The following is a 27,703-nucleotide window of genomic DNA, read 5'->3' as shown; positions in this document are numbered from 1 at the left end:
ACTCCGTGGTGTCCACGCGCCACATTTTATTGATGCACTCCTGGATGGATGGGCACTCGGGTCGCTTCCACGTCTTTGGGATTGTGAATTGTGCCCTAACTGTAACCCTAACCCTTACCCAGCCCGTCTCCTCTGCCCCTGCCTGACGCACTCCTCCCCGGCCAGGCCCGTCACTGTCCTGGGCCCCCGCCTGACCGGCTCCTCCCCGCCCGGCCGGTCACCGTCCTCTGCCCCTGCCTGACACGCTCCTTCCCGCCCGGCCTCTCACCGTCCTCGGCCCCTGCCTGACCGGCTCCTCCGTCGCCTGGGCCTTCCAAGGGCTTGGTGTGGACGCTGCTTCCAGGAAGCCCTCCAGAAACCCGGCAGCAGGGTGGCCGCAGCAGTCTCCAGCAGCCGTCCCTAAGTCGCGTGAGTGCGGGGGACGTGCCCCCGCTGTGCCGCGGGGGCCCAGCCTGGTGTCTTCCCTGAGGCCCTGCGGCTGCCGGCTGGGCTGCCGCTCCCCGCAAGGGGAGAGCCGCGGAGGTGGGGACCGCCTCCTGATGGGGACGTACACGCAGCTCTCCACGTCGGATTCCGGGGCTCTCTGTCCTGCCCGAAGGCCCAGCTGGCCTGCGGGTCCTTAGAGTGGCAAAAACCTCCGAAAACTGAGACTGAGGGTCCGGTGGGTGTCTGCACTTTTGTGCTGGGCACCCCAGGGAGGCCCGGGGGCTGGCTGGACAACGCGGTCTGCTGGGCGGGGGGTTTGGAGGAGCAACTGATGCCCTTTGCACTTTGGGTAGCAAGAGTCTGAGGTGTCTCTGAGCCCTGTGCCATGTCGGGGGGGGGGGTGCGGGGCGGAGGAGGAGGAGGAGGAGGTGGGAAGGGCCGGGGCCTGCAGTCCTGTTCCCGGGGTGGCACGGCAAGTGGCTTCTTCCACAGGCTGCTTGGCCTGGGCTCCCTGCACCTGGGCCTTTGGAGGACCGGCCCTGTGCTTGCCAACACTTCCTGCAGGGACCCAGAGCTGGGAGGTGGCATCTCTCAGCCCTGGGTCGGGCAGAGCCCCAGCGGGCCATGCCCACAACCTCTCTCAGCACCGGTCCCCCAGAAGGCTCCTTTGGGACCAGGATTCTCTTGCGGTGACTCTTTAAGGTCTGGCCCCTGGATGGAGGGGCACCAGGAGTAGAGGAGCAGGAAGGGGAAGGGGGTGGCCATGCGAGGGGACACTTTGAGGCCAAGTCCCAGCTTCAGCCTGATCCTCCTGGGAACCCCGCTCTGAGACAAGGAGCCGGGCTTCGCATTCCCACAGCAGCCAGTCGTGGGCTGAGGACACCTGGGGCGTTGGGAACTCCCTGGCTTCTCCTTGGTTTAACATCTAGAGCTGCTTGTGAATCGCGCCGCCACACACACCCGAGCGCAGGTGTCTTCCGCACAGACTGTGGGCCTCGCTCTTCTGAATGCCGCTAGCTCGCCACCCACCCACGGGTGAACCTGGTCAGGGTGCTTTCTCTCAGGGGCAGACTCTTTTCCGGGCGGGCTACCGGTGTCTCTGTTTGCTCGTTTCTTTCTTCCATTTCGGGAAAGTCTTCCTTGCTGGGTGTGGAAATCTCCTATGCCTTCCCTCGCCTATTCTGTCAGCTTTAAAATTCTCTTTCAGTTGCCACCCTCACAGATGGATTAGGAAACTCTTTCCGGTGCACTCATTAGTGAAATGACCTCCAGGAAGCTGGAATCCAATATCTAATGGCCGATTTTTAGCGAGTCCACACGCCAGGGTGGTCGGGGTCCAATGCAGCCCCGGCCAGGCCCAGGCCCGTTGGACTGGGCCACAGGAGGACACGGAGGAGGGTCCCGGCCCCCACGAAGCGGTGCCGGCAGTTCTCCACGGGCTTGGGCGTTTTCCAGAGGTAGGAGATGGAGGGGACTGATTTCTTCAGCGCCCCCCAGACCACGCCACCCCACCCCACCCATGGGACACATCCCCAGAGAGAGACGCCCCATACACTGGCTGTGCCCCAGCCCTGGCTCGGGGGAATAGGCGGCAGCCCACCCACAGGGCGAGGGGGGGGGCGCAGCTGAAAGGGGTTGTGGGGGAGGGCGGCCCCTGGCTGGGGTCAAAGGGCGAGCGTCCCGCGCGTGCGCAGTCAGCGGCAGCGACGCGCTGGGGGTGGGCAGCGGGTAGGTGAAGGAGGCCGGGCGAGGAGACGAGGGGGGCTGGGAGGGCTCCACCTTGGCGAGTCCAGCCGTGGAGGCGCATCTTGTGTGAGTGTGAGTGAGTGTGAGTGTGTGTGTGTGTGTATAGAGAGACAGCCCCCCACCCCGCCCCGCCCCGCCCCGCCCCGCCCATCACCCCCGTCCCTGGGAGCCAGCGGGACCCGGCCGGCGAACTCAACCGGCCCGGCCCGGCCCGGCGCGGGGCCTGGGGCGGGAGGCGGCGGCGGGGAAGCCCAGAGAGGCTCGGCTTCTCGAGCGGGGCAGGGGCGCCCTCCGCCGCCGTCTAGGGCCACACCACCCTGAACGCCCCCGATCTCGTCTGGTCTCGGAAGCTAAGCAGGGTCGGGCCTGGTTAGTACTTGGATGGGAGACCGCCTGGGAATACCGGGTGCCACAGGCTGCTTCTTTTTTTTTTTTTTTGGCCTCTTGTTCTGTCCCCTTTCTGGGAGCGCGGCGGCGGCCCGGGGTGGGGGTCACCCCCACCCTCAGCGCCCGCCGCGGTGCCTGGCGCCCCAGCCCGCACCGTGGGGCCTCCTCTTGTCCCAAGCCGCGACACCGCCGCCACGCGGCAGCATGCGTGGCATCTGGACTGTCAGGTCTCAGACCAAAGGTCTGCTCTGTGGGAACCGACACGCTGGAGGAAACCTTGAGAGTCTGAGAGGGGAGGGAGTTCCAGAAGAAGGCCAGGATGTCATTTTGAGGGAGTATGTGACCAGAACTCGTCCCGTTGCTTTTGGGGTTCTATGGGCTACACGCAGGAATCTTTGGTGGTGGCACCTGATGTTGGGGGATCCGGAGTCACACCCAGACCTGCTCCACAGGCCTCCTTTTACTTTTCTCTTCGGATTCATTATTTTTAAAAAGTGTCTCTTACCTCTAGGATTGCATTTTCTTTTCTCTCTCTTTTCAAGCAGATGATGGGAGTACAAGTATTCAGGTGACATGTGTTGCCCGTGCCGCCCTCCCCCCTGTGTTCCTTTTTTTTTTTTTTTTTGAGACAGAGTCTCGTTTTGCTGCCCAGGCTAGAGTGAGTGCCATGGCGTCAGCCTAGCTCACAGCAACCTCAATCTCCGGGCTCAAGCAATCCTGCTGCCTCAGCCTCCCGAGTAGTTGGGACTACAGACATGCACCACCACGCCCGGCTGTGTTTTTCTATATATATTAGTTGGCCAATTAATTTCTTTCTATTTTTAGTAGAGACGGGGTCTCGCTCTTGCTCAGGCTGGTTTCGAACTCCTGACCTGGAGCAATCCGCCCGCCTCGGCCTCCCAGAGAGCTAGGATTACAGGCGTGAGCCACCGCGCCCGGCCCCCCCTGTGTTCTTATTCATATACCTCTCATGTTGTTCCAGCGTATTGTGGGGGTACCAATGTTAAGGTCGGGTGCCTTGCCCTCTCCAAGCCTCCCCCCTCGGGTCAGAGCTTCAAGTGCGCCCATCCCCCAGTCGGTGCGCACCCACCCCATGCCTAATGGATGTGTATGCCCCTCCCCTCCCCCCACCCGCCCGACACCCACCCGATGAAGGTGATTCCTCTCTGTCCACTTAGGCGTCCATCCGTTCGTACCAATTTGCTGGTGAGCGCGCGCACGTGGTGCTCGTGTGTCCATTCTTGGGATACTTGGCTTCCTGGAACGGGTTCCAGCTCTGGCCAGGAGAACACGAGAGGCGCCCTCTCACCGCTGCTCCTCACAGCCGAATGGCACTCCGTGGTGTCCACGCGCCACATTTTATTGATGCACTCCTGGATGGATGGGCACTCGGGTCGCTTCCACGTCTTTGGGATTGTGAATTGTGCCCTAACTGTAACCCTAACCCTTACCCAGCCCGTCTCCTCTGCCCCTGCCTGACGCACTCCTCCCCGGCCAGGCCCGTCACTGTCCTGGGCCCCCGCCTGACCGGCTCCTCCCCGCCCGGCCGGTCACCGTCCTCTGCCCCTGCCTGACATGCTCCTTCCCGCCCGCCCGGCCTCTCACCGTCCTCGGCCCCTGCCTGACCGGCTCCTCCGTCGCCTGGGCCTTCCAAGGGCTTGGTGTGGACGCTGCTTCCAGGAAGCCCTCCAGAAACCCGGCAGCAGGGTGGCCGCAGCAGTCTCCAGCAGCCGTCCCTAAGTCGCGTGAGTGCGGGGGACGTGCCCCCGCTGTGCCGCGGGGGCCCAGCCTGGTGTCTTCCCTGAGGCCCTGCGGCTGCCGGCTGGGCTGCCGCTCCCCGCAAGGGGAGAGCCGCGGAGGTGGGGACCGCCTCCTGATGGGGACGTACACGCAGCTCTCCACGTCGGATTCCGGGGCTCTCTGTCCTGCCCGAAGGCCCAGCTGGCCTGCGGGTCCTTAGAGTGGCAAAAACCTCCGAAAACTGAGACTGAGGGTCCGGTGGGTGTCTGCACTTTTGTGCTGGGCACCCCAGGGAGGCCCGGGGGCTGGCTGGACAACGCGGTCTGCTGGGCGGGGGGTTTGGAGGAGCAACTGATGCCCTTTGCACTTTGGGTAGCAAGAGTCTGAGGTGTCTCTGAGCCCTGTGCCATGTCGGGGGGGGGGTGCGGGGCGGAGGAGGAGGAGGAGGAGGTGGGAAGGGCCGGGGCCTGCAGTCCTGTTCCCGGGGTGGCACGGCAAGTGGCTTCTTCCACAGGCTGCTTGGCCTGGGCTCCCTGCACCTGGGCCTTTGGAGGACCGGCCCTGTGCTTGCCAACACTTCCTGCAGGGACCCAGAGCTGGGAGGTGGCATCTCTCAGCCCTGGGTCGGGCAGAGCCCCAGCGGGCCATGCCCACAACCTCTCTCAGCACCGGTCCCCCAGAAGGCTCCTTTGGGACCAGGATTCTCTTGCGGTGACTCTTTAAGGTCTGGCCCCTGGATGGAGGGGCACCAGGAGTAGAGGAGCAGGAAGGGGAAGGGGGTGGCCATGCGAGGGGACACTTTGAGGCCAAGTCCCAGCTTCAGCCTGATCCTCCTGGGAACCCCGCTCTGAGACAAGGAGCCGGGCTTCGCATTCCCACAGCAGCCAGTCGTGGGCTGAGGACACCTGGGGCGTTGGGAACTCCCTGGCTTCTCCTTGGTTTAACATCTAGAGCTGCTTGTGAATCGCGCCGCCACACACACCCGAGCGCAGGTGTCTTCCGCACAGACTGCGGGCCTCGCTCTTCTGAATGCCGCTAGCTCGCCACCCACCCACGGGTGAACCTGGTCAGGGTGCTTTCTCTCAGGGGCAGACTCTTTTCCGGGCGGGCTACCGGTGTCTCTGTTTGCTCGTTTCTTTCTTCCATTTCGGGAAAGTCTTCCTTGCTGGGTGTGGAAATCTCCTATGCCTTCCCTCGCCTATTCTGTCAGCTTTAAAATTCTCTTTCAGTGGCCACCCTCACAGATGGATTAGGAAACTCTTTCCGGTGCACTCATTAGTGAAATGACCTCCAGGAAGCTGGAATCCAATATCTAATGGCCGATTTTTAGCGAGTCCACACGCCAGGGTGGTCGGGGTCCAATGCAGCCCCGGCCAGGCCCAGGCCCGTTGGACTGGGCCACAGGAGGACACGGAGGAGGGTCCCGGCCCCCACGAAGCGGTGCCGGCAGTTCTCCACGGGCTTGGGCGTTTTCCAGAGGTAGGAGATGGAGGGGACTGATTTCTTCAGCGCCCCCCAGACCACGCCACCCCACCCCACCCATGGGACACATCCCCAGAGAGAGACGCCCCATACACTGGCTGTGCCCCAGCCCTGGCCCGGGGGAATAGGCGGCAGCCCACCCACAGGGCGAGGGGGGGGGCGCAGCTGAAAGGGGTTGTGGGGGAGGGCGGCCCCTGGCTGGGGTCAAAGGGCGAGCGTCCCGCGCGTGCGCAGTCAGCGGCAGCGACGCGCTGGGGGTGGGCAGCGGGTAGGTGAAGGAGGCCGGGCGAGGAGACGAGGGGGGCTGGGAGGGCTCCACCTTGGCGAGTCCAGCCGTGGAGGCGCATCTTGTGTGAGTGTGAGTGAGTGTGAGTGTGTGTGTGTGTGTATAGAGAGACAGCCCCCCACCCCGCCCCGCCCCGCCCCGCCCCGCCCATCACCCCCGTCCCTGGGAGCCAGCGGGACCCGCCGGCGAACTCAACCGGCCCGGCCCGGCCCGGCGCGGGGCCTGGGGCGGGAGGCGGCGGCGGGGAAGCCCAGAGAGGCTCGGCTTCTCGAGCGGGGCAGGGGCGCCCTCCGCCGCCGTCTAGGGCCACACCACCCTGAACGCCCCCGATCTCGTCTGGTCTCGGAAGCTAAGCAGGGTCGGGCCTGGTTAGTACTTGGATGGGAGACCGCCTGGGAATACCCGGTGCCACAGGCTGCTTCTTTTTTTTTTTTTTTGGCCTCTTGTTCTGTCCCCTTTCTGGGAGCGCGGCGGCGGCCCGGGGTGGGGGTCACCCCCACCCTCAGCGCCCGCCGCGGTGCCTGGCGCCCCAGCCCGCACCGTGGGGCCTCCTCTTGTCCCAAGCCGCGACACCGCCGCCACGCGGCAGCATGCGTGGCATCTGGACTGTCAGGTCTCAGACCAAAGGTCTGCTCTGTGGGAACCGACACGCTGGAGGAAACCTTGAGAGTCTGAGAGGGGAGGGAGTTCCAGAAGAAGGCCAGGATGTCATTTTGAGGGAGTATGTGACCAGAACTCGTCCCGTTGCTTTTGGGGTTCTATGGGCTACACGCAGGAATCTTTGGTGGTGGCACCTGATGTTGGGGGATTCGGAGTCACACCCAGACCTGCTCCACAGGCCTCCTTTTACTTTTCTCTTCGGATTCATTATTTTTAAAAAGTGTCTCTTACCTCTAGGATTGCATTTTCTTTTCTCTCTCTTTTCAAGCAGATGATGGGAGTACAAGTATTCAGGTGACATGTGTTGCCCGTGCCGCCCTCCCCCCTGTGTTCCTTTTTTTTTTTTTTTTTTGAGACAGAGTCTCGTTTTGCTGCCCAGGCTAGAGTGAGTGCCATGGCGTCAGCCTAGCTCACAGCAACCTCAATCTCCGGGCTCAAGCAATCCTGCTGCCTCAGCCTCCCGAGTAGTTGGGACTACAGACATGCACCACCACGCCCGGCTGTGTTTTTCTATATATATTAGTTGGCCAATTAATTTCTTTCTATTTTTAGTAGAGACGGGGTCTCGCTCTTGCTCAGGCTGGTTTCGAACTCCTGACCTGGAGCAATCCGCCCGCCTCGGCCTCCCAGAGAGCTAGGATTACAGGCGTGAGCCACCGCGCCCGGCCCCCCCTGTGTTCTTATTCATATACCTCTCATGTTGTTCCAGCGTATTGTGGGGGTACCAATGTTAAGGTCGGGTGCCTTGCCCTCTCCAAGCCTCCCCCCTCGGGTCAGAGCTTCAAGTGCGCCCATCCCCCAGTCGGTGCGCACCCACCCCATGCCTAATGGATGTGTATGCCCCTCCCCTCCCCCCACCCGCCCGACACCCACCCGATGAAGGTGATTCCTCTCTGTCCACTTAGGCGTCCATCCGTTCGTACCAATTTGCTGGTGAGCGCGCTCACGTGGTGCTCGTGTGTCCATTCTTGGGATACTTGGCTTCCTGGAACGGGTTCCAGCTCTGGCCAGGAGAACACGAGAGGCGCCCTCTCACCGCTGCTCCTCACAGCCGAATGGCACTCCGTGGTGTCCACGCGCCACATTTTATTGATGCACTCCTGGATGGATGGGCACTCGGGTCGCTTCCACGTCTTTGGGATTGTGAATTGTGCCCTAACTGTAACCCTAACCCTTACCCAGCCCGTCTCCTCTGCCCCTGCCTGACGCACTCCTCCCCGGCCAGGCCCGTCACTGTCCTGGGCCCCCGCCTGACCGGCTCCTCCCCGCCCGGCCGGTCACCGTCCTCTGCCCCTGCCTGACACGCTCCTTCCCGCCCGGCCTCTCACCGTCCTCGGCCCCTGCCTGACCGGCTCCTCCGTCGCCTGGGCCTTCCAAGGGCTTGGTGTGGACGCTGCTTCCAGGAAGCCCTCCAGAAACCCGGCAGCAGGGTGGCCGCAGCAGTCTCCAGCAGCCGTCCCTAAGTCGCGTGAGTGCGGGGGACGTGCCCCCGCTGTGCCGCGGGGGCCCAGCCTGGTGTCTTCCCTGAGGCCCTGCGGCTGCCGGCTGGGCTGCCGCTCCCCGCAAGGGGAGAGCCGCGGAGGTGGGGACCGCCTCCTGATGGGGACGTACACGCAGCTCTCCACGTCGGATTCCGGGGCTCTCTGTCCTGCCCGAAGGCCCAGCTGGCCTGCGGGTCCTTAGAGTGGCAAAAACCTCCGAAAACTGAGACTGAGGGTCCGGTGGGTGTCTGCACTTTTGTGCTGGGCACCCCAGGGAGGCCCGGGGGCTGGCTGGACAACGCGGTCTGCTGGGCGGGGGGTTTGGAGGAGCAACTGATGCCCTTTGCACTTTGGGTAGCAAGAGTCTGAGGTGTCTCTGAGCCCTGTGCCATGTCGGGGGGGGGTGCGGGGCGGAGGAGGAGGAGGAGGAGGTGGGAAGGGCCGGGGCCTGCAGTCCTGTTCCCGGGGTGGCACGGCAAGTGGCTTCTTCCACAGGCTGCTTGGCCTGGGCTCCCTGCACCTGGGCCTTTGGAGGACCGGCCCTGTGCTTGCCAACACTTCCTGCAGGGACCCAGAGCTGGGAGGTGGCATCTCTCAGCCCTGGGTCGGGCAGAGCCCCAGCGGGCCATGCCCACAACCTCTCTCAGCACCGGTCCCCCAGAAGGCTCCTTTGGGACCAGGATTCTCTTGCGGTGACTCTTTAAGGTCTGGCCCCTGGATGGAGGGGCACCAGGAGTAGAGGAGCAGGAAGGGGAAGGGGGTGGCCATGCGAGGGGACACTTTGAGGCCAAGTCCCAGCTTCAGCCTGATCCTCCTGGGAACCCCGCTCTGAGACAAGGAGCCGGGCTTCGCATTCCCACAGCAGCCAGTCGTGGGCTGAGGACACCTGGGGCGTTGGGAACTCCCTGGCTTCTCCTTGGTTTAACATCTAGAGCTGCTTGTGAATCGCGCCGCCACACACACCCGAGCGCAGGTGTCTTCCGCACAGACTGCGGGCCTCGCTCTTCTGAATGCCGCTAGCTCGCCACCCACCCACGGGTGAACCTGGTCAGGGTGCTTTCTCTCAGGGGCAGACTCTTTTCCGGGCGGGCTACCGGTGTCTCTGTTTGCTCGTTTCTTTCTTCCATTTCGGGAAAGTCTTCCTTGCTGGGTGTGGAAATCTCCTATGCCTTCCCTCGCCTATTCTGTCAGCTTTAAAATTCTCTTTCAGTGGCCACCCTCACAGATGGATTAGGAAACTCTTTCCGGTGCACTCATTAGTGAAATGACCTCCAGGAAGCTGGAATCCAATATCTAATGGCCGATTTTTAGCGAGTCCACACGCCAGGGTGGTCGGGGTCCAATGCAGCCCCGGCCAGGCCCAGGCCCGTTGGACTGGGCCACAGGAGGACACGGAGGAGGGTCCCGGCCCCCACGAAGCGGTGCCGGCAGTTCTCCACGGGCTTGGGCGTTTTCCAGAGGTAGGAGATGGAGGGGACTGATTTCTTCAGCGCCCCCCAGACCACGCCACCCCACCCCACCCATGGGACACATCCCCAGAGAGAGACGCCCCATACACTGGCTGTGCCCCAGCCCTGGCCCGGGGGAATAGGCGGCAGCCCACCCACAGGGCGAGGGGGGGGGCGCAGCTGAAAGGGGTTGTGGGGGAGGGCGGCCCCTGGCTGGGGTCAAAGGGCGAGCGTCCCGCGCGTGCGCAGTCAGCGGCAGCGACGCGCTGGGGGTGGGCAGCGGGTAGGTGAAGGAGGCCGGGCGAGGAGACGAGGGGGGCTGGGAGGGCTCCACCTTGGCGAGTCCAGCCGTGGAGGCGCATCTTGTGTGAGTGTGAGTGAGTGTGAGTGTGTGTGTGTGTGTATAGAGAGACAGCCCCCCACCCCGCCCCGCCCCGCCCCGCCCCGCCCATCACCCCCGTCCCTGGGAGCCAGCGGGACCCGGCCGGCGAACTCAACCGGCCCGGCCCGGCCCGGCGCGGGGCCTGGGGCGGGAGGCGGCGGCGGGGAAGCCCAGAGAGGCTCGGCTTCTCGAGCGGGGCAGGGGCGCCCTCCGCCGCCGTCTAGGGCCACACCACCCTGAACGCCCCCGATCTCGTCTGGTCTCGGAAGCTAAGCAGGGTCGGGCCTGGTTAGTACTTGGATGGGAGACCGCCTGGGAATACCCGGTGCCACAGGCTGCTTCTTTTTTTTTTTTTTTGGCCTCTTGTTCTGTCCCCTTTCTGGGAGCGCGGCGGCGGCCCGGGGTGGGGGTCACCCCCACCCTCAGCGCCCGCCGCGGTGCCTGGCGCCCCAGCCCGCACCGTGGGGCCTCCTCTTGTCCCAAGCCGCGACACCGCCGCCACGCGGCAGCATGCGTGGCATCTGGACTGTCAGGTCTCAGACCAAAGGTCTGCTCTGTGGGAACCGACACGCTGGAGGAAACCTTGAGAGTCTGAGAGGGGAGGGAGTTCCAGAAGAAGGCCAGGATGTCATTTTGAGGGAGTATGTGACCAGAACTCGTCCCGTTGCTTTTGGGGTTCTATGGGCTACACGCAGGAATCTTTGGTGGTGGCACCTGATGTTGGGGGATCCGGAGTCACACCCAGACCTGCTCCACAGGCCTCCTTTTACTTTTCTCTTCGGATTCATTATTTTTAAAAAGTGTCTCTTACCTCTAGGATTGCATTTTCTTTTCTCTCTCTTTTCAAGCAGATGATGGGAGTACAAGTATTCAGGTGACATGTGTTGCCCGTGCCGCCCTCCCCCCTGTGTTCCTTTTTTTTTTTTTTTTTTGAGACAGAGTCTCGTTTTGCTGCCCAGGCTAGAGTGAGTGCCATGGCGTCAGCCTAGCTCACAGCAACCTCAATCTCCGGGCTCAAGCAATCCTGCTGCCTCAGCCTCCCGAGTAGTTGGGACTACAGACATGCACCACCACGCCCGGCTGTGTTTTTCTATATATATTAGTTGGCCAATTAATTTCTTTCTATTTTTAGTAGAGACGGGGTCTCGCTCTTGCTCAGGCTGGTTTCGAACTCCTGACCTGGAGCAATCCGCCCGCCTCGGCCTCCCAGAGAGCTAGGATTACAGGCGTGAGCCACCGCGCCCGGCCCCCCCTGTGTTCTTATTCATATACCTCTCATGTTGTTCCAGCGTATTGTGGGGGTACCAATGTTAAGGTCGGGTGCCTTGCCCTCTCCAAGCCTCCCCCCTCGGGTCAGAGCTTCAAGTGCGCCCATCCCCCAGTCGGTGCGCACCCACCCCATGCCTAATGGATGTGTATGCCCCTCCCCTCCCCCCACCCGCCCGACACCCACCCGATGAAGGTGATTCCTCTCTGTCCACTTAGGCGTCCATCCGTTCGTACCAATTTGCTGGTGAGCGCGCTCACGTGGTGCTCGTGTGTCCATTCTTGGGATACTTGGCTTCCTGGAACGGGTTCCAGCTCTGGCCAGGAGAACACGAGAGGCGCCCTCTCACCGCTGCTCCTCACAGCCGAATGGCACTCCGTGGTGTCCACGCGCCACATTTTATTGATGCACTCCTGGATGGATGGGCACTCGGGTCGCTTCCACGTCTTTGGGATTGTGAATTGTGCCCTAACTGTAACCCTAACCCTTACCCAGCCCGTCTCCTCTGCCCCTGCCTGACGCACTCCTCCCCGGCCAGGCCCGTCACTGTCCTGGGCCCCCGCCTGACCGGCTCCTCCCCGCCCGGCCGGTCACCGTCCTCTGCCCCTGCCTGACACGCTCCTTCCCGCCCGGCCTCTCACCGTCCTCGGCCCCTGCCTGACCGGCTCCTCCGTCGCCTGGGCCTTCCAAGGGCTTGGTGTGGACGCTGCTTCCAGGAAGCCCTCCAGAAACCCGGCAGCAGGGTGGCCGCAGCAGTCTCCAGCAGCCGTCCCTAAGTCGCGTGAGTGCGGGGGACGTGCCCCCGCTGTGCCGCGGGGGCCCAGCCTGGTGTCTTCCCTGAGGCCCTGCGGCTGCCGGCTGGGCTGCCGCTCCCCGCAAGGGGAGAGCCGCGGAGGTGGGGACCGCCTCCTGATGGGGACGTACACGCAGCTCTCCACGTCGGATTCCGGGGCTCTCTGTCCTGCCCGAAGGCCCAGCTGGCCTGCGGGTCCTTAGAGTGGCAAAAACCTCCGAAAACTGAGACTGAGGGTCCGGTGGGTGTCTGCACTTTTGTGCTGGGCACCCCAGGGAGGCCCGGGGGCTGGCTGGACAACGCGGTCTGCTGGGCGGGGGGTTTGGAGGAGCAACTGATGCCCTTTGCACTTTGGGTAGCAAGAGTCTGAGGTGTCTCTGAGCCCTGTGCCATGTCGGGGGGGGGGGTGCGGGGCGGAGGAGGAGGAGGAGGAGGTGGGAAGGGCCGGGGCCTGCAGTCCTGTTCCCGGGGTGGCACGGCAAGTGGCTTCTTCCACAGGCTGCTTGGCCTGGGCTCCCTGCACCTGGGCCTTTGGAGGACCGGCCCTGTGCTTGCCAACACTTCCTGCAGGGACCCAGAGCTGGGAGGTGGCATCTCTCAGCCCTGGGTCGGGCAGAGCCCCAGCGGGCCATGCCCACAACCTCTCTCAGCACCGGTCCCCCAGAAGGCTCCTTTGGGACCAGGATTCTCTTGCGGTGACTCTTTAAGGTCTGGCCCCTGGATGGAGGGGCACCAGGAGTAGAGGAGCAGGAAGGGGAAGGGGGTGGCCATGCGAGGGGACACTTTGAGGCCAAGTCCCAGCTTCAGCCTGATCCTCCTGGGAACCCCGCTCTGAGACAAGGAGCCGGGCTTCGCATTCCCACAGCAGCCAGTCGTGGGCTGAGGACACCTGGGGCGTTGGGAACTCCCTGGCTTCTCCTTGGTTTAACATCTAGAGCTGCTTGTGAATCGCGCCGCCACACACACCCGAGCGCAGGTGTCTTCCGCACAGACTGCGGGCCTCGCTCTTCTGAATGCCGCTAGCTCGCCACCCACCCACGGGTGAACCTGGTCAGGGTGCTTTCTCTCAGGGGCAGACTCTTTTCCGGGCGGGCTACCGGTGTCTCTGTTTGCTCGTTTCTTTCTTCCATTTCGGGAAAGTCTTCCTTGCTGGGTGTGGAAATCTCCTATGCCTTCCCTCGCCTATTCTGTCAGCTTTAAAATTCTCTTTCAGTGGCCACCCTCACAGATGGATTAGGAAACTCTTTCCGGTGCACTCATTAGTGAAATGACCTCCAGGAAGCTGGAATCCAATATCTAATGGCCGATTTTTAGCGAGTCCACACGCCAGGGTGGTCGGGGTCCAATGCAGCCCCGGCCAGGCCCAGGCCCGTTGGACTGGGCCACAGGAGGACACGGAGGAGGGTCCCGGCCCCCACGAAGCGGTGCCGGCAGTTCTCCACGGGCTTGGGCGTTTTCCAGAGGTAGGAGATGGAGGGGACTGATTTCTTCAGCGCCCCCCAGACCACGCCACCCCACCCCACCCATGGGACACATCCCCAGAGAGAGACGCCCCATACACTGGCTGTGCCCCAGCCCTGGCTCGGGGGAATAGGCGGCAGCCCACCCACAGGGCGAGGGGGGGGGCGCAGCTGAAAGGGGTTGTGGGGGAGGGCGGCCCCTGGCTGGGGTCAAAGGGCGAGCGTCCCGCGCGTGCGCAGTCAGCGGCAGCGACGCGCTGGGGGTGGGCAGCGGGTAGGTGAAGGAGGCCGGGCGAGGAGACGAGGGGGGCTGGGAGGGCTCCACCTTGGCGAGTCCAGCCGTGGAGGCGCATCTTGTGTGAGTGTGAGTGAGTGTGAGTGTGTGTGTGTGTGTATAGAGAGACAGCCCCCCACCCCGCCCCGCCCCGCCCCGCCCCGCCCATCACCCCCGTCCCTGGGAGCCAGCGGGACCCGGCCGGCGAACTCAACCGGCCCGGCCCGGCCCGGCGCGGGGCCTGGGGCGGGAGGCGGCGGCGGGGAAGCCCAGAGAGGCTCGGCTTCTCGAGCGGGGCAGGGGCGCCCTCCGCCGCCGTCTAGGGCCACACCACCCTGAACGCCCCCGATCTCGTCTGGTCTCGGAAGCTAAGCAGGGTCGGGCCTGGTTAGTACTTGGATGGGAGACCGCCTGGGAATACCGGGTGCCACAGGCTGCTTCTTTTTTTTTTTTTTTGGCCTCTTGTTCTGTCCCCTTTCTGGGAGCGCGGCGGCGGCCCGGGGTGGGGGTCACCCCCACCCTCAGCGCCCGCCGCGGTGCCTGGCGCCCCAGCCCGCACCGTGGGGCCTCCTCTTGTCCCAAGCCGCGACACCGCCGCCACGCGGCAGCATGCGTGGCATCTGGACTGTCAGGTCTCAGACCAAAGGTCTGCTCTGTGGGAACCGACACGCTGGAGGAAACCTTGAGAGTCTGAGAGGGGAGGGAGTTCCAGAAGAAGGCCAGGATGTCATTTTGAGGGAGTATGTGACCAGAACTCGTCCCGTTGCTTTTGGGGTTCTATGGGCTACACGCAGGAATCTTTGGTGGTGGCACCTGATGTTGGGGGATCCGGAGTCACACCCAGACCTGCTCCACAGGCCTCCTTTTACTTTTCTCTTCGGATTCATTATTTTTAAAAAGTGTCTCTTACCTCTAGGATTGCATTTTCTTTTCTCTCTCTTTTCAAGCAGATGATGGGAGTACAAGTATTCAGGTGACATGTGTTGCCCGTGCCGCCCTCCCCCCTGTGTTCCTTTTTTTTTTTTTTTTTTGAGACAGAGTCTCGTTTTGCTGCCCAGGCTAGAGTGAGTGCCATGGCGTCAGCCTAGCTCACAGCAACCTCAATCTCCGGGCTCAAGCAATCCTGCTGCCTCAGCCTCCCGAGTAGTTGGGACTACAGACATGCACCACCACGCCCGGCTGTGTTTTTCTATATATATTAGTTGGCCAATTAATTTCTTTCTATTTTTAGTAGAGACGGGGTCTCGCTCTTGCTCAGGCTGGTTTCGAACTCCTGACCTGGAGCAATCCGCCCGCCTCGGCCTCCCAGAGAGCTAGGATTACAGGCGTGAGCCACCGCGCCCGGCCCCCCCTGTGTTCTTATTCATATACCTCTCATGTTGTTCCAGCGTATTGTGGGGGTACCAATGTTAAGGTCGGGTGCCTTGCCCTCTCCAAGCCTCCCCCCTCGGGTCAGAGCTTCAAGTGCGCCCATCCCCCAGTCGGTGCGCACCCACCCCATGCCTAATGGATGTGTATGCCCCTCCCCTCCCCCCACCCGCCCGACACCCACCCGATGAAGGTGATTCCTCTCTGTCCACTTAGGCGTCCATCCGTTCGTACCAATTTGCTGGTGAGCGCGCGCACGTGGTGCTCGTGTGTCCATTCTTGGGATACTTGGCTTCCTGGAACGGGTTCCAGCTCTGGCCAGGAGAACACGAGAGGCGCCCTCTCACCGCTGCTCCTCACAGCCGAATGGCACTCCGTGGTGTCCACGCGCCACATTTTATTGATGCACTCCTGGATGGATGGGCACTCGGGTCGCTTCCACGTCTTTGGGATTGTGAATTGTGCCCTAACTGTAACCCTAACCCTTACCCAGCCCGTCTCCTCTGCCCCTGCCTGACGCACTCCTCCCCGGCCAGGCCCGTCACTGTCCTGGGCCCCCGCCTGACCGGCTCCTCCCCGCCCGGCCGGTCACCGTCCTCTGCCCCTGCCTGACATGCTCCTTCCCGCCCGCCCGGCCTCTCACCGTCCTCGGCCCCTGCCTGACCGGCTGCTCCGTCGCCTGGGCCTTCCAAGGGCTTGGTGTGGACGCTGCTTCCAGGAAGCCCTCCAGAAACCCGGCAGCAGGGTGGCCGCAGCAGTCTCCAGCAGCCGTCCCTAAGTCGCGTGAGTGCGGGGGACGTGCCCCCGCTGTGCCGCGGGGGCCCAGCCTGGTGTCTTCCCTGAGGCCCTGCGGCTGCCGGCTGGGCTGCCGCTCCCCGCAAGGGGAGAGCCGCGGAGGTGGGGACCGCCTCCTGATGGGGACGTACACGCAGCTCTCCACGTCGGATTCCGGGGCTCTCTGTCCTGCCCGAAGGCCCAGCTGGCCTGCGGGTCCTTAGAGTGGCAAAAACCTCCGAAAACTGAGACTGAGGGTCCGGTGGGTGTCTGCACTTTTGTGCTGGGCACCCCAGGGAGGCCCGGGGGCTGGCTGGACAACGCGGTCTGCTGGGCGGGGGGTTTGGAGGAGCAACTGATGCCCTTTGCACTTTGGGTAGCAAGAGTCTGAGGTGTCTCTGAGCCCTGTGCCATGTCGGGGGGGGGGGTGCGGGGCGGAGGAGGAGGAGGAGGAGGTGGGAAGGGCCGGGGCCTGCAGTCCTGTTCCCGGGGTGGCACGGCAAGTGGCTTCTTCCACAGGCTGCTTGGCCTGGGCTCCCTGCACCTGGGCCTTTGGAGGACCGGCCCTGTGCTTGCCAACACTTCCTGCAGGGACCCAGAGCTGGGAGGTGGCATCTCTCAGCCCTGGGTCGGGCAGAGCCCCAGCGGGCCATGCCCACAACCTCTCTCAGCACCGGTCCCCCAGAAGGCTCCTTTGGGACCAGGATTCTCTTGCGGTGACTCTTTAAGGTCTGGCCCCTGGATGGAGGGGCACCAGGAGTAGAGGAGCAGGAAGGGGAAGGGGGTGGCCATGCGAGGGGACACTTTGAGGCCAAGTCCCAGCTTCAGCCTGATCCTCCTGGGAACCCCGCTCTGAGACAAGGAGCCGGGCTTCGCATTCCCACAGCAGCCAGTCGTGGGCTGAGGACACCTGGGGCGTTGGGAACTCCCTGGCTTCTCCTTGGTTTAACATCTAGAGCTGCTTGTGAATCGCGCCGCCACACACACCCGAGCGCAGGTGTCTTCCGCACAGACTGCGGGCCTCGCTCTTCTGAATGCCGCTAGCTCGCCACCCACCCACGGGTGAACCTGGTCAGGGTGCTTTCTCTCAGGGGCAGACTCTTTTCCGGGCGGGCTACCGGTGTCTCTGTTTGCTCGTTTCTTTCTTCCATTTCGGGAAAGTCTTCCTTGCTGGGTGTGGAAATCTCCTATGCCTTCCCTCGCCTATTCTGTCAGCTTTAAAATTCTCTTTCAGTTGCCACCCTCACAGATGGATTAGGAAACTCTTTCCGGTGCACTCATTAGTGAAATGACCTCCAGGAAGCTGGAATCCAATATCTAATGGCCGATTTTTAGCGAGTCCACACGCCAGGGTGGTCGGGGTCCAATGCAGCCCCGGCCAGGCCCAGGCCCGTTGGACTGGGCCACAGGAGGACACGGAGGAGGGTCCCGGCCCCCACGAAGCGGTGCCGGCAGTTCTCCACGGGCTTGGGCGTTTTCCAGAGGTAGGAGATGGAGGGGACTGATTTCTTCAGCGCCCCCCAGACCACGCCACCCCACCCCACCCATGGGACACATCCCCAGAGAGAGACGCCCCATACACTGGCTGTGCCCCAGCCCTGGCTCGGGGGAATAGGCGGCAGCCCACCCACAGGGCGAGGGGGGGGGCGCAGCTGAAAGGGGTTGTGGGGGAGGGCGGCCCCTGGCTGGGGTCAAAGGGCGAGCGTCCCGCGCGTGCGCAGTCAGCGGCAGCGACGCGCTGGGGGTGGGCAGCGGGTAGGTGAAGGAGGCCGGGCGAGGAGACGAGGGGGGCTGGGAGGGCTCCACCTTGGCGAGTCCAGCCGTGGAGGCGCATCTTGTGTGAGTGTGAGTGAGTGTGAGTGTGTGTGTGTGTGTATAGAGAGACAGCCCCCCACCCCGCCCCGCCCCGCCCCGCCCCGCCCATCACCCCCGTCCCTGGGAGCCAGCGGGACCCGGCCGGCGAACTCAACCGGCCCGGCCCGGCCCGGCGCGGGGCCTGGGGCGGGAGGCGGCGGCGGGGAAGCCCAGAGAGGCTCGGCTTCTCGAGCGGGGCAGGGGCGCCCTCCGCCGCCGTCTAGGGCCACACCACCCTGAACGCCCCCGATCTCGTCTGGTCTCGGAAGCTAAGCAGGGTCGGGCCTGGTTAGTACTTGGATGGGAGACCGCCTGGGAATACCGGGTGCCACAGGCTGCTTCTTTTTTTTTTTTTTTGGCCTCTTGTTCTGTCCCCTTTCTGGGAGCGCGGCGGCGGCCCGGGGTGGGGGTCACCCCCACCCTCAGCGCCCGCCGCGGTGCCTGGCGCCCCAGCCCGCACCGTGGGGCCTCCTCTTGTCCCAAGCCGCGACACCGCCGCCACGCGGCAGCATGCGTGGCATCTGGACTGTCAGGTCTCAGACCAAAGGTCTGCTCTGTGGGAACCGACACGCTGGAGGAAACCTTGAGAGTCTGAGAGGGGAGGGAGTTCCAGAAGAAGGCCAGGATGTCATTTTGAGGGAGTATGTGACCAGAACTCGTCCCGTTGCTTTTGGGGTTCTATGGGCTACACGCAGGAATCTTTGGTGGTGGCACCTGATGTTGGGGGATCCGGAGTCACACCCAGACCTGCTCCACAGGCCTCCTTTTACTTTTCTCTTCGGATTCATTATTTTTAAAAAGTGTCTCTTACCTCTAGGATTGCATTTTCTTTTCTCTCTCTTTTCAAGCAGATGATGGGAGTACAAGTATTCAGGTGACATGTGTTGCCCGTGCCGCCCTCCCCCCTGTGTTCCTTTTTTTTTTTTTTTTTTGAGACAGAGTCTCGTTTTGCTGCCCAGGCTAGAGTGAGTGCCATGGCGTCAGCCTAGCTCACAGCAACCTCAATCTCCGGGCTCAAGCAATCCTGCTGCCTCAGCCTCCCGAGTAGTTGGGACTACAGACATGCACCACCACGCCCGGCTGTGTTTTTCTATATATATTAGTTGGCCAATTAATTTCTTTCTATTTTTAGTAGAGACGGGGTCTCGCTCTTGCTCAGGCTGGTTTCGAACTCCTGACCTGGAGCAATCCGCCCGCCTCGGCCTCCCAGAGAGCTAGGATTACAGGCGTGAGCCACCGCGCCCGGCCCCCCCTGTGTTCTTATTCATATACCTCTCATGTTGTTCCAGCGTATTGTGGGGGTACCAATGTTAAGGTCGGGTGCCTTGCCCTCTCCAAGCCTCCCCCCTCGGGTCAGAGCTTCAAGTGCGCCCATCCCCCAGTCGGTGCGCACCCACCCCATGCCTAATGGATGTGTATGCCCCTCCCCTCCCCCCACCCGCCCGACACCCACCCGATGAAGGTGATTCCTCTCTGTCCACTTAGGCGTCCATCCGTTCGTACCAATTTGCTGGTGAGCGCGCGCACGTGGTGCTCGTGTGTCCATTCTTGGGATACTTGGCTTCCTGGAACGGGTTCCAGCTCTGGCCAGGAGAACACGAGAGGCGCCCTCTCACCGCTGCTCCTCACAGCCGAATGGCACTCCGTGGTGTCCACGCGCCACATTTTATTGATGCACTCCTGGATGGATGGGCACTCGGGTCGCTTCCACGTCTTTGGGATTGTGAATTGTGCCCTAACTGTAACCCTAACCCTTACCCAGCCCGTCTCCTCTGCCCCTGCCTGACGCACTCCTCCCCGGCCAGGCCCGTCACTGTCCTGGGCCCCCGCCTGACCGGCTCCTCCCCGCCCGGCCGGTCACCGTCCTCTGCCCCTGCCTGACATGCTCCTTCCCGCCCGCCCGGCCTCTCACCGTCCTCGGCCCCTGCCTGACCGGCTCCTCCGTCGCCTGGGCCTTCCAAGGGCTTGGTGTGGACGCTGCTTCCAGGAAGCCCTCCAGAAACCCGGCAGCAGGGTGGCCGCAGCAGTCTCCAGCAGCCGTCCCTAAGTCGCGTGAGTGCGGGGGACGTGCCCCCGCTGTGCCGCGGGGGCCCAGCCTGGTGTCTTCCCTGAGGCCCTGCGGCTGCCGGCTGGGCTGCCGCTCCCCGCAAGGGGAGAGCCGCGGAGGTGGGGACCGCCTCCTGATGGGGACGTACACGCAGCTCTCCACGTCGGATTCCGGGGCTCTCTGTCCTGCCCGAAGGCCCAGCTGGCCTGCGGGTCCTTAGAGTGGCAAAAACCTCCGAAAACTGAGACTGAGGGTCCGGTGGGTGTCTGCACTTTTGTGCTGGGCACCCCAGGGAGGCCCGGGGGCTGGCTGGACAACGCGGTCTGCTGGGCGGGGGGTTTGGAGGAGCAACTGATGCCCTTTGCACTTTGGGTAGCAAGAGTCTGAGGTGTCTCTGAGCCCTGTGCCATGTCGGGGGGGGGGTGCGGGGCGGAGGAGGAGGAGGAGGAGGTGGGAAGGGCCGGGGCCTGCAGTCCTGTTCCCGGGGTGGCACGGCAAGTGGCTTCTTCCACAGGCTGCTTGGCCTGGGCTCCCTGCACCTGGGCCTTTGGAGGACCGGCCCTGTGCTTGCCAACACTTCCTGCAGGGACCCAGAGCTGGGAGGTGGCATCTCTCAGCCCTGGGTCGGGCAGAGCCCCAGCGGGCCATGCCCACAACCTCTCTCAGCACCGGTCCCCCAGAAGGCTCCTTTGGGACCAGGATTCTCTTGCGGTGACTCTTTAAGGTCTGGCCCCTGGATGGAGGGGCACCAGGAGTAGAGGAGCAGGAAGGGGAAGGGGGTGGCCATGCGAGGGGACACTTTGAGGCCAAGTCCCAGCTTCAGCCTGATCCTCCTGGGAACCCCGCTCTGAGACAAGGAGCCGGGCTTCGCATTCCCACAGCAGCCAGTCGTGGGCTGAGGACACCTGGGGCGTTGGGAACTCCCTGGCTTCTCCTTGGTTTAACATCTAGAGCTGCTTGTGAATCGCGCCGCCACACACACCCGAGCGCAGGTGTCTTCCGCACAGACTGTGGGCCTCGCTCTTCTGAATGCCGCTAGCTCGCCACCCACCCACGGGTGAACCTGGTCAGGGTGCTTTCTCTCAGGGGCAGACTCTTTTCCGGGCGGGCTACCGGTGTCTCTGTTTGCTCGTTTCTTTCTTCCATTTCGGGAAAGTCTTCCTTGCTGGGTGTGGAAATCTCCTATGCCTTCCCTCGCCTATTCTGTCAGCTTTAAAATTCTCTTTCAGTTGCCACCCTCACAGATGGATTAGGAAACTCTTTCCGGTGCACTCATTAGTGAAATGACCTCCAGGAAGCTGGAATCCAATATCTAATGGCCGATTTTTAGCGAGTCCACACGCCAGGGTGGTCGGGGTCCAATGCAGCCCCGGCCAGGCCCAGGCCCGTTGGACTGGGCCACAGGAGGACACGGAGGAGGGTCCCGGCCCCCACGAAGCGGTGCCGGCAGTTCTCCACGGGCTTGGGCGTTTTCCAGAGGTAGGAGATGGAGGGGACTGATTTCTTCAGCGCCCCCCAGACCACGCCACCCCACCCCACCCATGGGACACATCCCCAGAGAGAGACGCCCCATACACTGGCTGTGCCCCAGCCCTGGCTCGGGGGAATAGGCGGCAGCCCACCCACAGGGCGAGGGGGGGGGCGCAGCTGAAAGGGGTTGTGGGGGAGGGCGGCCCCTGGCTGGGGTCAAAGGGCGAGCGTCCCGCGCGTGCGCAGTCAGCGGCAGCGACGCGCTGGGGGTGGGCAGCGGGTAGGTGAAGGAGGCCGGGCGAGGAGACGAGGGGGGCTGGGAGGGCTCCACCTTGGCGAGTCCAGCCGTGGAGGCGCATCTTGTGTGAGTGTGAGTGAGTGTGAGTGTGTGTGTGTGTGTATAGAGAGACAGCCCCCCACCCCGCCCCGCCCCGCCCCGCCCCGCCCATCACCCCCGTCCCTGGGAGCCAGCGGGACCCGGCCGGCGAACTCAACCGGCCCGGCCCGGCCCGGCGCGGGGCCTGGGGCGGGAGGCGGCGGCGGGGAAGCCCAGAGAGGCTCGGCTTCTCGAGCGGGGCAGGGGCGCCCTCCGCCGCCGTCTAGGGCCACACCACCCTGAACGCCCCCGATCTCGTCTGGTCTCGGAAGCTAAGCAGGGTCGGGCCTGGTTAGTACTTGGATGGGAGACCGCCTGGGAATACCGGGTGCCACAGGCTGCTTCTTTTTTTTTTTTTTTGGCCTCTTGTTCTGTCCCCTTTCTGGGAGCGCGGCGGCGGCCCGGGGTGGGGGTCACCCCCACCCTCAGCGCCCGCCGCGGTGCCTGGCGCCCCAGCCCGCACCGTGGGGCCTCCTCTTGTCCCAAGCCGCGACACCGCCGCCACGCGGCAGCATGCGTGGCATCTGGACTGTCAGGTCTCAGACCAAAGGTCTGCTCTGTGGGAACCGACACGCTGGAGGAAACCTTGAGAGTCTGAGAGGGGAGGGAGTTCCAGAAGAAGGCCAGGATGTCATTTTGAGGGAGTATGTGACCAGAACTCGTCCCGTTGCTTTTGGGGTTCTATGGGCTACACGCAGGAATCTTTGGTGGTGGCACCTGATGTTGGGGGATCCGGAGTCACACCCAGACCTGCTCCACAGGCCTCCTTTTACTTTTCTCTTCGGATTCATTATTTTTAAAAAGTGTCTCTTACCTCTAGGATTGCATTTTCTTTTCTCTCTCTTTTCAAGCAGATGATGGGAGTACAAGTATTCAGGTGACATGTGTTGCCCGTGCCGCCCTCCCCCCTGTGTTCCTTTTTTTTTTTTTTTTTTGAGACAGAGTCTCGTTTTGCTGCCCAGGCTAGAGTGAGTGCCATGGCGTCAGCCTAGCTCACAGCAACCTCAATCTCCGGGCTCAAGCAATCCTGCTGCCTCAGCCTCCCGAGTAGTTGGGACTACAGACATGCACCACCACGCCCGGCTGTGTTTTTCTATATATATTAGTTGGCCAATTAATTTCTTTCTATTTTTAGTAGAGACGGGGTCTCGCTCTTGCTCAGGCTGGTTTCGAACTCCTGACCTGGAGCAATCCGCCCGCCTCGGCCTCCCAGAGAGCTAGGATTACAGGCGTGAGCCACCGCGCCCGGCCCCCCCTGTGTTCTTATTCATATACCTCTCATGTTGTTCCAGCGTATTGTGGGGGTACCAATGTTAAGGTCGGGTGCCTTGCCCTCTCCAAGCCTCCCCCCTCGGGTCAGAGCTTCAAGTGCGCCCATCCCCCAGTCGGTGCGCACCCACCCCATGCCTAATGGATGTGTATGCCCCTCCCCTCCCCCCACCCGCCCGACACCCACCCGATGAAGGTGATTCCTCTCTGTCCACTTAGGCGTCCATCCGTTCGTACCAATTTGCTGGTGAGCGCGCGCACGTGGTGCTCGTGTGTCCATTCTTGGGATACTTGGCTTCCTGGAACGGGTTCCAGCTCTGGCCAGGAGAACACGAGAGGCGCCCTCTCACCGCTGCTCCTCACAGCCGAATGGCACTCCGTGGTGTCCACGCGCCACATTTTATTGATGCACTCCTGGATGGATGGGCACTCGGGTCGCTTCCACGTCTTTGGGATTGTGAATTGTGCCCTAACTGTAACCCTAACCCTTACCCAGCCCGTCTCCTCTGCCCCTGCCTGACGCACTCCTCCCCGGCCAGGCCCGTCACTGTCCTGGGCCCCCGCCTGACCGGCTCCTCCCCGCCCGGCCGGTCACCGTCCTCTGCCCCTGCCTGACACGCTCCTTCCCGCCCGGCCTCTCACCGTCCTCGGCCCCTGCCTGACCGGCTCCTCCGTCGCCTGGGCCTTCCAAGGGCTTGGTGTGGACGCTGCTTCCAGGAAGCCCTCCAGAAACCCGGCAGCAGGGTGGCCGCAGCAGTCTCCAGCAGCCGTCCCTAAGTCGCGTGAGTGCGGGGGACGTGCCCCCGCTGTGCCGCGGGGGCCCAGCCTGGTGTCTTCCCTGAGGCCCTGCGGCTGCCGGCTGGGCTGCCGCTCCCCGCAAGGGGAGAGCCGCGGAGGTGGGGACCGCCTCCTGATGGGGACGTACACGCAGCTCTCCACGTCGGATTCCGGGGCTCTCTGTCCTGCCCGAAGGCCCAGCTGGCCTGCGGGTCCTTAGAGTGGCAAAAACCTCCGAAAACTGAGACTGAGGGTCCGGTGGGTGTCTGCACTTTTGTGCTGGGCACCCCAGGGAGGCCCGGGGGCTGGCTGGACAACGCGGTCTGCTGGGCGGGGGGTTTGGAGGAGCAACTGATGCCCTTTGCACTTTGGGTAGCAAGAGTCTGAGGTGTCTCTGAGCCCTGTGCCATGTCGGGGGGGGGGGTGCGGGGCGGAGGAGGAGGAGGAGGAGGTGGGAAGGGCCGGGGCCTGCAGTCCTGTTCCCGGGGTGGCACGGCAAGTGGCTTCTTCCACAGGCTGCTTGGCCTGGGCTCCCTGCACCTGGGCCTTTGGAGGACCGGCCCTGTGCTTGCCAACACTTCCTGCAGGGACCCAGAGCTGGGAGGTGGCATCTCTCAGCCCTGGGTCGGGCAGAGCCCCAGCGGGCCATGCCCACAACCTCTCTCAGCACCGGTCCCCCAGAAGGCTCCTTTGGGACCAGGATTCTCTTGCGGTGACTCTTTAAGGTCTGGCCCCTGGATGGAGGGGCACCAGGAGTAGAGGAGCAGGAAGGGGAAGGGGGTGGCCATGCGAGGGGACACTTTGAGGCCAAGTCCCAGCTTCAGCCTGATCCTCCTGGGAACCCCGCTCTGAGACAAGGAGCCGGGCTTCGCATTCCCACAGCAGCCAGTCGTGGGCTGAGGACACCTGGGGCGTTGGGAACTCCCTGGCTTCTCCTTGGTTTAACATCTAGAGCTGCTTGTGAATCGCGCCGCCACACACACCCGAGCGCAGGTGTCTTCCGCACAGACTGTGGGCCTCGCTCTTCTGAATGCCGCTAGCTCGCCACCCACCCACGGGTGAACCTGGTCAGGGTGCTTTCTCTCAGGGGCAGACTCTTTTCCGGGCGGGCTACCGGTGTCTCTGTTTGCTCGTTTCTTTCTTCCATTTCGGGAAAGTCTTCCTTGCTGGGTGTGGAAATCTCCTATGCCTTCCCTCGCCTATTCTGTCAGCTTTAAAATTCTCTTTCAGTTGCCACCCTCACAGATGGATTAGGAAACTCTTTCCGGTGCACTCATTAGTGAAATGACCTCCAGGAAGCTGGAATCCAATATCTAATGGCCGATTTTTAGCGAGTCCACACGCCAGGGTGGTCGGGGTCCAATGCAGCCCCGGCCAGGCCCAGGCCCGTTGGACTGGGCCACAGGAGGACACGGAGGAGGGTCCCGGCCCCCACGAAGCGGTGCCGGCAGTTCTCCACGGGCTTGGGCGTTTTCCAGAGGTAGGAGATGGAGGGGACTGATTTCTTCAGCGCCCCCCAGACCACGCCACCCCACCCCACCCATGGGACACATCCCCAGAGAGAGACGCCCCATACACTGGCTGTGCCCCAGCCCTGGCTCGGGGGAATAGGCGGCAGCCCACCCACAGGGCGAGGGGGGGGGCGCAGCTGAAAGGGGTTGTGGGGGAGGGCGGCCCCTCCCCTGGCTGGGGTCAAAGGGCGAGCGTCCCGCGCGTGCGCAGTCAGCGGCAGCGACGCGCTGGGGGTGGGCAGCGGGTAGGTGAAGGAGGCCGGGCGAGGAGACGAGGGGGGCTGGGAGGGCTCCACCTTGGCGAGTCCAGCCGTGGAGGCGCATCTTGTGTGAGTGTGAGTGAGTGTGAGTGTGTGTGTGTGTGTATAGAGAGACAGCCCCCCACCCCGCCCCGCCCCGCCCCGCCCCGCCCATCACCCCCGTCCCTGGGAGCCAGCGGGACCCGGCCGGCGAACTCAACCGGCCCGGCCCGGCCCGGCGCGGGGCCTGGGGCGGGAGGCGGCGGCGGGGAAGCCCAGAGAGGCTCGGCTTCTCGAGCGGGGCAGGGGCGCCCTCCGCCGCCGTCTAGGGCCACACCACCCTGAACGCCCCCGATCTCGTCTGGTCTCGGAAGCTAAGCAGGGTCGGGCCTGGTTAGTACTTGGATGGGAGACCGCCTGGGAATACCGGGTGCCACAGGCTGCTTCTTTTTTTTTTTTTTTGGCCTCTTGTTCTGTCCCCTTTCTGGGAGCGCGGCGGCGGCCCGGGGTGGGGGTCACCCCCACCCTCAGCGCCCGCCGCGGTGCCTGGCGCCCCAGCCCGCACCGTGGGGCCTCCTCTTGTCCCAAGCCGCGACACCGCCGCCACGCGGCAGCATGCGTGGCATCTGGACTGTCAGGTCTCAGACCAAAGGTCTGCTCTGTGGGAACCGACACGCTGGAGGAAACCTTGAGAGTCTGAGAGGGGAGGGAGTTCCAGAAGAAGGCCAGGATGTCATTTTGAGGGAGTATGTGACCAGAACTCGTCCCGTTGCTTTTGGGGTTCTATGGGCTACACGCAGGAATCTTTGGTGGTGGCACCTGATGTTGGGGGATCCGGAGTCACACCCAGACCTGCTCCACAGGCCTCCTTTTACTTTTCTCTTCGGATTCATTATTTTTAAAAAGTGTCTCTTACCTCTAGGATTGCATTTTCTTTTCTCTCTCTTTTCAAGCAGATGATGGGAGTACAAGTATTCAGGTGACATGTGTTGCCCGTGCCGCCCTCCCCCCTGTGTTCCTTTTTTTTTTTTTTTTTTGAGACAGAGTCTCGTTTTGCTGCCCAGGCTAGAGTGAGTGCCATGGCGTCAGCCTAGCTCACAGCAACCTCAATCTCCGGGCTCAAGCAATCCTGCTGCCTCAGCCTCCCGAGTAGTTGGGACTACAGACATGCACCACCACGCCCGGCTGTGTTTTTCTATATATATTAGTTGGCCAATTAATTTCTTTCTATTTTTAGTAGAGACGGGGTCTCGCTCTTGCTCAGGCTGGTTTCGAACTCCTGACCTGGAGCAATCCGCCCGCCTCGGCCTCCCAGAGAGCTAGGATTACAGGCGTGAGCCACCGCGCCCGGCCCCCCCTGTGTTCTTATTCATATACCTCTCATGTTGTTCCAGCGTATTGTGGGGGTACCAATGTTAAGGTCGGGTGCCTTGCCCTCTCCAAGCCTCCCCCCTCGGGTCAGAGCTTCAAGTGCGCCCATCCCCCAGTCGGTGCGCACCCACCCCATGCCTAATGGATGTGTATGCCCCTCCCCTCCCCCCACCCGCCCGACACCCACCCGATGAAGGTGATTCCTCTCTGTCCACTTAGGCGTCCATCCGTTCGTACCAATTTGCTGGTGAGCGCGCTCACGTGGTGCTCGTGTGTCCATTCTTGGGATACTTGGCTTCCTGGAACGGGTTCCAGCTCTGGCCAGGAGAACACGAGAGGCGCCCTCTCACCGCTGCTCCTCACAGCCGAATGGCACTCCGTGGTGTCCACGCGCCACATTTTATTGATGCACTCCTGGATGGATGGGCACTCGGGTCGCTTCCACGTCTTTGGGATTGTGAATTGTGCCCTAACTGTAACCCTAACCCTTACCCAGCCCGTCTCCTCTGCCCCTGCCTGACGCACTCCTCCCCGGCCAGGCCCGTCACTGTCCTGGGCCCCCGCCTGACCGGCTCCTCCCCGCCCGGCCGGTCACCGTCCTCTGCCCCTGCCTGACACGCTCCTTCCCGCCCGGCCTCTCACCGTCCTCGGCCCCTGCCTGACCGGCTCCTCCGTCGCCTGGGCCTTCCAAGGGCTTGGTGTGGACGCTGCTTCCAGGAAGCCCTCCAGAAACCCGGCAGCAGGGTGGCCGCAGCAGTCTCCAGCAGCCGTCCCTAAGTCGCGTGAGTGCGGGGGACGTGCCCCCGCTGTGCCGC

At 63.2% G+C, this 27,703-nt stretch overlaps 7 non-coding genes across 7 annotated transcripts; all 7 read left to right on the top strand.

Annotated features, from left to right (window-relative positions):
* Positions 1-2,471: 2,471 nt before the first annotated feature.
* Positions 2,472-2,590, top strand: LOC142862715 (5S ribosomal RNA). Its single transcript, XR_012913813.1, has one exon. It is a non-coding gene; the product is annotated as a 5S ribosomal RNA (ribosomal RNA).
* A 3,775-nt stretch (positions 2,591-6,365) lies between these two features.
* LOC142863029 (5S ribosomal RNA) lies at positions 6,366-6,484 on the top strand. The gene has a single exon (XR_012913912.1). It is a non-coding gene; the product is annotated as a 5S ribosomal RNA (ribosomal RNA).
* A 3,772-nt stretch (positions 6,485-10,256) lies between these two features.
* LOC142863018 (5S ribosomal RNA) lies at positions 10,257-10,375 on the top strand. The gene has a single exon (XR_012913905.1). It is a non-coding gene; the product is annotated as a 5S ribosomal RNA (ribosomal RNA).
* A 3,774-nt stretch (positions 10,376-14,149) lies between these two features.
* LOC142862714 (5S ribosomal RNA) lies at positions 14,150-14,268 on the top strand. The gene has a single exon (XR_012913812.1). It is a non-coding gene; the product is annotated as a 5S ribosomal RNA (ribosomal RNA).
* A 3,778-nt stretch (positions 14,269-18,046) lies between these two features.
* On the top strand, positions 18,047-18,165 carry LOC142862713 (5S ribosomal RNA). The gene has a single exon (XR_012913811.1). It is a non-coding gene; the product is annotated as a 5S ribosomal RNA (ribosomal RNA).
* A 3,777-nt stretch (positions 18,166-21,942) lies between these two features.
* Positions 21,943-22,061, top strand: LOC142862712 (5S ribosomal RNA). The gene has a single exon (XR_012913810.1). It is a non-coding gene; the product is annotated as a 5S ribosomal RNA (ribosomal RNA).
* A 3,779-nt stretch (positions 22,062-25,840) lies between these two features.
* Positions 25,841-25,959, top strand: LOC142862711 (5S ribosomal RNA). The gene has a single exon (XR_012913809.1). It is a non-coding gene; the product is annotated as a 5S ribosomal RNA (ribosomal RNA).
* Positions 25,960-27,703: the final 1,744 nt, after the last annotated feature.

The sequence above is a fragment of the Microcebus murinus genome, chromosome 20, assembly GCF_040939455.1.
Source record: "Microcebus murinus isolate Inina chromosome 20, M.murinus_Inina_mat1.0, whole genome shotgun sequence".
Lineage (NCBI taxonomy): Eukaryota > Metazoa > Chordata > Mammalia > Primates > Cheirogaleidae > Microcebus > Microcebus murinus.
Note: the sequence above shows the minus strand (reverse complement) of the source record. Positions and strands in the feature narration are given on the sequence as shown.